This window comes from Triticum aestivum, chromosome 7A (assembly GCF_018294505.1).
Source record: "Triticum aestivum cultivar Chinese Spring chromosome 7A, IWGSC CS RefSeq v2.1, whole genome shotgun sequence".
NCBI classification, from domain to species: Eukaryota; Viridiplantae; Streptophyta; class Magnoliopsida; order Poales; family Poaceae; genus Triticum; species Triticum aestivum.
In genome coordinates this window covers 570,907,398-570,915,120 of record NC_057812.1, presented here as the reverse complement: position 1 = coordinate 570,915,120, position 7,723 = coordinate 570,907,398, and positions in this window count along the sequence as shown.

Genomic DNA, 7,723 nt, shown 5'->3' with positions numbered 1-7,723 from the left:
GCACCTCCGCCGCCTGCGCCACGCCCCGCCGCCCGAGCCTTCACCGCCGACTCGTTGCGCCGCCCTGCCATCGATGCCGGCCACCACCACCGGATCCAACTCCGCCGCCTCGTCCTGCCCTTGTCGCCGGCGAGCCCCGGCGCCCCCTCACCGGCTCCGCGCCACCGCCTCCTCCTCATCGCCAGCGTTCAAGATCCGACCGCTCCGGTGAGCTACTGTTCTGTTCATCCTCGGAAAGAGTGCCCCAAATCCAGATCCGAAAAATTAGGGTTGACCTCATTTTGCCCTAAGTTTGCATTATTTTTAGCATACTTCATATCTTGTCTATGTTACCGCTTTGCTCAGCCCACTCCGGCGAGCTACTGTTTGGCTATGTTATCGCTTTGCTCAGCCCCTCTTATAGCGTTGTTAGTTGCAGGTGAAGATTGGAGTTTGTTCCTTGTTGGAACATGATTATTGTTGGGATATCACTTTTATATCTTATCTACTTTAATGCATCTATATACTTGGTAAAGGGTGGAAGGCTCGGCCTTATGCCTGGTGTTTTGTTCCACTCTTGTCGCCCTAGTTTCCGTCATACCAGTGTTATGTTCCTTGATTTTGCGTTCCTTACGCGGTTGGGTTATAATGGGAACCCCTTGACAGTTCGCCTTGAATAAAACTCCTCCAGCAAGGTCCAACCTTGGTTTTACCATTTGCCACCTAGCCTTTTTCCCTTGGGTTCCGCGGACTCAAGGGTCATCTTTATTTTAAACTCCCGGGCCAGTGCTCCTCTGAGTGTTGGTCCAAAACAGCGCCACTTGCAGCGCCACCTCGGGGAAACTTGAGGGTTGGTTTTAGTTGTACGTAGTGTTCATCCGGTGTGCCCTGAGAACGAGATATGTGCAGCTCCTATCGGGATTTGTCGGCACATTCGGGCGACTTTGCTGGTTTAGTTTTACCATTGTCGAGATGTCTTGTAACCGGGATTCCGAATCTGATCGGTTCGTCCTGGGAGGAGGAATATCCTTCATTGACCGTGAGAGCTTGTGATGGGCTAAGTTGGGACACCCCTGCAGGGATTTGAACTTTCGAAAGTCGTGCTCGCGGTTATGGGCAGATGGGAATTTGTTAATGTCCGGTTGTAGATAACCTGAAACTTAACTTAATTAAAATGGATCAACAACGTGTGTGCCGTGATGGTCTCTTTTCGGCGGAGTCCGGGAAGAGAACACGGTCTCGGGTTATGCTTGAATGTAAGTATTTCTAGGATCACTTCTTGATCATAGATTCTCGAATGTGCTTTGCCTTCTCTTCTCGCTCTCATTTGTGTATGCTAGACATCATACATGCTAGTGCTTGCTGTAGCTCCACCTCATACCTTTTACCTACCCATAAGCTTAAATAGTCTTGATCGCGAGGGTGTGAGATTGCTGAGTCCCCCGTGACTCACAAATTACTTCCAAAACCAGATGCAGGTGCCGATGATACCATTCCAGGAGATGCGACTGAGCTCAAGTGGGAGTTCGATGAGGACTCGGGACGATACTACGTTTCTTTTCCAGACGGTTAGTAGTGGAGCCCAGTTGGGGCGATCGGGGACATTATGCATTTGGGGTTGTCTTTATTTTGGTTCCATAGTCGGACCTTGAGTGTATCTGGATGATTGTAATGCTATATTTATGTTACTGTGTGAAGTGGCGATTGTAAGCCAACTATGTACCTCTTTCTTATTCAGTACATGGGATGTGTAAAGATTACCCCTCTTGCGACATTGCCTACAATGTGGTTATGCCTCTAAGTCGTGCTCCGACACGTGGGAGATATAGCCGCATCGTGGCTGTTACAATTAAGCCCATGTAATTCTTCAATAGGAGGTGAATTTTTAACATCCTCAGCTTTAATACCTTTTTCCTTCATAGATTTCTTTGCCTCTTGCATATCTTCAGGACTGAGATATAATATACCCCTGTTCTTCGGAGTGGGTTTAGCCGGTGGTTCAGTAACAGTCCAATCATCATAATTTTTCAATATATTGTTCAATAATTCTTCAGCTTGTCCAACAGTTCATTCCCTAAAAACACAACCAGCACAACTATCTAGGAAGTCCCTAGAAGTATCGGTTAGTCCATTATAGAAGATATCAAGTATTTAATTTTTCTTAAGAGGATGATCAGGCAAAGCATTAAGTAACTGGCAAAGCCTCCCCCAAGCTTGTGGGAGACTCTCTTCTGTAGTTTGAGCAAAGTTAAATATTTCATATAAGGTAGCTTGTTTCTTATGAGCAGGGAAATGTTTTTCAAAGAAGTAGTAAATCATATCATGGGGACTACGCACACAACCAGGAGCAAGAGTACTGTACCAAGCTTTAGCATCACCCTTTAATGAGAAAGGAAATAATTTGAGAATAAAGTATTGGCGAGTTTTCTCATCATGAGTAAAAAGGGTGGCTATGTCATTCAACTTAGTAAGATGTGCCACAACAATTTCAGTTTCATAACCATGGAAAGGATCAGATTCAACCAAAGTAATTAACTCTGGGTCGATAGAGAATTCATAATCCTTATCATCAATAAAGATAGGTGAAGTAGCAAACTTAGGATCACATTTCATTCTAGCATTCAGAGATTTTTCTTTATACTTGTGTAATAATTTCTCTAGATCATCTTTATCATTGCAAGCAAGAATATCTCTAGTTGTTTCTTCACTCATAACATAACCTTACGATACCTTAGGCAATTCATATCTAGGAAGGCTAGTTCTAGCAGGTGTTTCAGGAGTTTCTGTTTCAAGCTCATCATCAGATTCAACAACATCATGTTGTATTACTCTAGCAATTTGTTTGTCAAGAAATTCACCAAGTGGCACATCATCATTATCAAGTAAGGTACTAGCATCATCATAAGCATTATCCATAGCAGAAGTAGCATCATCAATAACTTGCGACATATCAGAATTAATAGCATGTGGTGTTGTTGCAAGTTTGCTTATAATAGAAGGTGAATCTAAAGCAGAACTGGATGGCAGTTCCTTACCTCCCTCATCTTTGAGGGAAATATCTTAGTCTTAGCATCCTTCAGATTCTTCATAGTGATAATATGATAATAAGCCCAAGTGACTCAACAAATATAGCTATGCTCCCCGGCAACGGCGCCAGAAAAAGGTCTTGATAACCCACAAGTATAGGGGATCGCAACAGTTTTTGAGGGTAGAGTATTCAACCCAAATTTATAGATTCGACACAAGGGGAGCCAAAGAATATTTGAAGGTATTAGCAGTTGAGTTGTCAATTCAACCACACCTGGAGATTAATTATCTGCAGCAAAGTGATCAATAGCAAAATAGTTTGATAGTTTTGATAGTAGTGACAGCAGCAATAGTAACATTAATAGTGATAGCAGTAATTTTGTAGCAAGTGTAACAGTGATGATAGCAGAAACAATATGGAAAAGTTCGTAGGCATTGGATCGGTGACTTGTTGGATGATATTCATCATGTGACAGTTATAACCTAGGGCGATACGGCACTAGCTCCAGTTCATCGATATAATGTAGGCATGTATTCTATAAATAGTCATACGTGCTTTATTAAAAGAACTTGCATGACATCTTTTGTCCTACCCTCCCGTGGCAGCGGGGTCCATATTGGAAACTAAGGGATATTAGGTCCTCCTTTTAATAGAGAACCAGAACAAAGCATTAACACATAGTGAATACATGAACTCCTCAAACTACGGTCATCACCGGGAGTGGGCCCGGGCGTTGTCACTCCGGGGTTGCCGGATCATAACTCGTAGTAGGTGATTATAACTTGCAAGATCGGATCTAGAACATGGATATAATGATGATAACATAAATGGTTCAGATATGAAATCATGGCACCCGGGCCAAAAGTGATAAGCATTAAGCATAGCAAAGTCATAGCAACATCAATCTGAGAATATAGTGGATACTAGGGATCAGACCCTAACAAAACTAACTCGATTACATGATGAATCTCATCCAACTCCTCACCGACCAGCGAGCCTATGAAGGAATTACTCACTCCCGGTGGGGAGCATCATGGAATTGGCGATGGAGAAGGGTTGGTGATGATGAAGAACGAAGATCCCCTCTCTGGAGCCCCAAACGGACTCCAGGTCTGCCTTCTCGAGGAAGAACAGGGCTTGGCAGCGGCTCCATCTCGTGGATCGTGATAATTCTTTCTCCCTAATTTTTCTCTGAAAATAGGAATTTATAGTGTCAGGGTTGAGGTCTGCGGGGCCACCAGGTGGCTACAACCCACCTGGGTGTGCCAGGAGAGGGGAGCACGCCCTGGTGGGTTGTGCCCACCTAGGGGCCCCTCTCCGGTAGGTCTTGGGTCCAGAAATTCTTATATATTATATAAAAATTCCTCGCAAAGTTTCGTTCCATTCTGAGAACTTCTATTTCTGCACAAAAACAACACCATGGTAGTTCTGCTGGAAATAGTGTTAGTCCGGGGTTAGTTTCATTCAAATCATGCAAATTAGAGTCCAAAACAAGAGGAAAAACGTGAGAAAAAGTAGATACGTTGGAGACGTATCAGAGTAAATAGCTGCTTCGGAAGCAGCAAATGAAGGAGTCTGGATGAAGAAGTTCATATCCGATATAGGTGTAATACCTACTGCATCGGGTCCAATGAAAATCTTTTGTGATAATACTGGAGCAATTGCCTTAGCGAAGGAATCCATATTCCACAAGAGAACCAAACACATCGAGAGATGCTTCAACTCCATCCACGATCAAGTCAAGGAGGGAGACATAGAGATTTGCAGAATACACACGGATCTGAATATTGCAAACCCTTGACTAAGCCTCTTCCACGAGTAAAACATGGTCAACACCAAGACTCCATGGGTGTTAGAATCATTACAATGTAATCTAGATTATTGACCCTAGTGCAAGTGGGAGACTGAAGGAAATATGCCCTAGAGGCAATAATAAAGTTGTTATTTATATTTCCTTATATCATGATAACTGTTTATTATTCATGCTAGAATTGTTTTAATCAGAAACTTGATACATGTGTGAATACATAGACAAAACAAAGTGTCCCCAGTATGCCTCTACTAGACTAGCTCGTTAATCAAAGATGGTTAAGTTTCCTGACCATAGACATGTGTTGTCATTTGATGAACGGGATCACATCATTAGGAGAATGATGTGATGGACAAGACCCACCCATTAGCTTAGCATAATGATCGTTAAATTTTATTGCTATTGCTTTCTTCATGACTTATACATATTCCTTTGACTATGAGATTATGCAACTCCCGAATACCGGAGGAACACCTTGTGTGCTATCAAATGTCACAACGTAACTGGGTGACTATAAATATGCTCTACAGGTGTCTCCGAAGGTGTTTGTTGGGTTAGCATAGATCGAGATTAGGATTTGTCACTCCGAGTATTAGAGAGGTATCTCTGGGCCCTCTCGGTAATGCACATCACGATAAGCCTTGCAAGCAATGTGACTAATGACTTAGTTGCGGGATGATGTATTAAGAAACGAGTAAAGAGACTTGCCAGTAACGAGATTGAACTAGGTATGAGGATACCGATGAACGAATCTCGGGCAAGTAACATACCGATGACAAAGGGAATGACGTATGTTGTCATTGCGGTTTGACCGATAAAGATCTTCGTAGAATATGTAGGAACCAATATGAGCATCTAGGTTCCGTTGTTGGTTATTGACCGGAGATATGTCTCGGTCATGTCTACATAGTTCTCGAACCGGTAGGATCCGCACGCTTAACGTTCGATGACGATTTGTATTATGAGTTATGTGTTTTGGTGACCGAAGATTGTTCGGAGTCCTGGATGAGATCACGGACATGACGAGGAGTCTCAAAATGGTCGAGAGGTAATGATTGATATATTGGACGATAGTATTCGGACACCGGAATGGTTCCAGACCGTTTCGGGTATTTTTTGGAGTACCCCCCCCCCTCCCGGGGAAAGTAATGGGCCAATATGGGCCATAGGCGAGAGAGGAGGCAGCCCACAAGGGGTGGTCGCGCCCCCCTCCCATGGGAGTCCGAATTGGACTAGGGGAGGGGGCGGCGCCCCCCTTTCCTTCTCCTCCTCCCTCTCCTTCCCCCTTTCCCCCTCCATGAGAAGGAATAAGAGGGCCCGGGGGCCGAATCCTACTAGGACTGGGAGTCCTAGTAGGACCCCCCCCCACTCGGCGCTCCCCCTAGGGCCGGCCTCCTCCCTCTCCCTCCTTTATATACGTGGGAAGGGCACCCCTTGGAGAGACACCAATTGTTCCAAGCCATGTGCGACGTCTCCCTCCACGGTTTACTCCTCTGGTCATGTTCACGTAGTGCTTAGGCGAAGCCCTGCGCGGGTCACATCACCATCACCGTCACCACGCCGTCGTGCTGATGAAACTCTCCCTCAACACTTTGCTGGATCAAGAGTTTGAGGGACATCATTGAGTTAAATGTGTGCTGAACTCAGAGGTGCCGTATGTTTGGTGATTGATCGGTTGGATCATGAAGACGTTCGACTACATCAACCGCGTTATCCTAACGCTTCCGCTTTCGGTCTACGAGGGTACGTGGACACACTCTTCCCCTCTCGTTGCTATGCATCTCCTATATAGATCTTGCGTGATCATAGGAATTTTTTTGAAATTGCATGCTACGTTCCCAACATTTCTAGCATTCTCCCCCAAAGGATGATAATCCTTAGATGCTAATCTACACATGGCATCTTGATCATGAAGAATTTCTTCTATCAGAGGGCATTCACGGTTTATTTCATAAAAATCAAAGATATCTCTATCTTCTTGAATTATGTAATCAGAATCATTCATAAGGACAATAGTAGCCAACTTCTTAGCCCTAGGATCATCAATAATAGGAAGCTAAAAAAAACTTTGCAAAGTGGGATGACTATGCACATTTTTTTCTAGTTTAACCACAAGATAGCAATAGCATTTGCATAACTGTTTATTCTTTTAAGAATAGACACCCCCCACTTGATGGCATAACTCCCATACAAGTGAAGAACTCTTGGATAACACTTTTTCCAATGACATTTCCACTTCCCAAATGATTTTTTGTTTTCCAAATTGAAGAAGTTTCATTAGCACGAGGTTCATTAGCATGAGTAGCCTTTTTAGGTGTTTCCTCGTGAGTACTAGGAGAACTGTCACTAGCAGTCTCAATAAGGACTTCCTCGAAAGAAGACATAGCGACAAAAAGGGTACTTTGGTATTTTCAATTTTTTGCAAACAAAAAAAAGGAGGCAAATACAAGGCAAAAGACAAAGAGCAGGAAAATAAAGCAAAAAAAAGAAAGTGTTTGTGTGAATGCACCTGATTTGTAAGGTGAAGCCTCCCCGGCAACGGTGCCAGAAATTCTTCTGCTACTTCCATAGGAGTTGTTGGATTTCCCTAAAGAGGAAGGGTGATGTAGCACAACAGTAAAAAGTATTTCCCTTAGTTAAGAACCAAGATTTATCGAACCAGTAGGAGGCAACACACGTACAACGTTAGCATCACCTGCACACAAACAAAATAATTGCTTGCACCCAACAAAGGCAAGGGGGTTGTCACTCCCCTGGTTCTTGCTAGCCACGAGGTTAAAAGCAAATAATAATAAAGATAGCAAAGGATGGTAGTAAATATTAATAGTAAATTGATAGCAATTGTAGGAACTTGTAAATATAAGGAGAATGGACCTCGGGGCCATAGGTTCACTAGAGGCATCTCT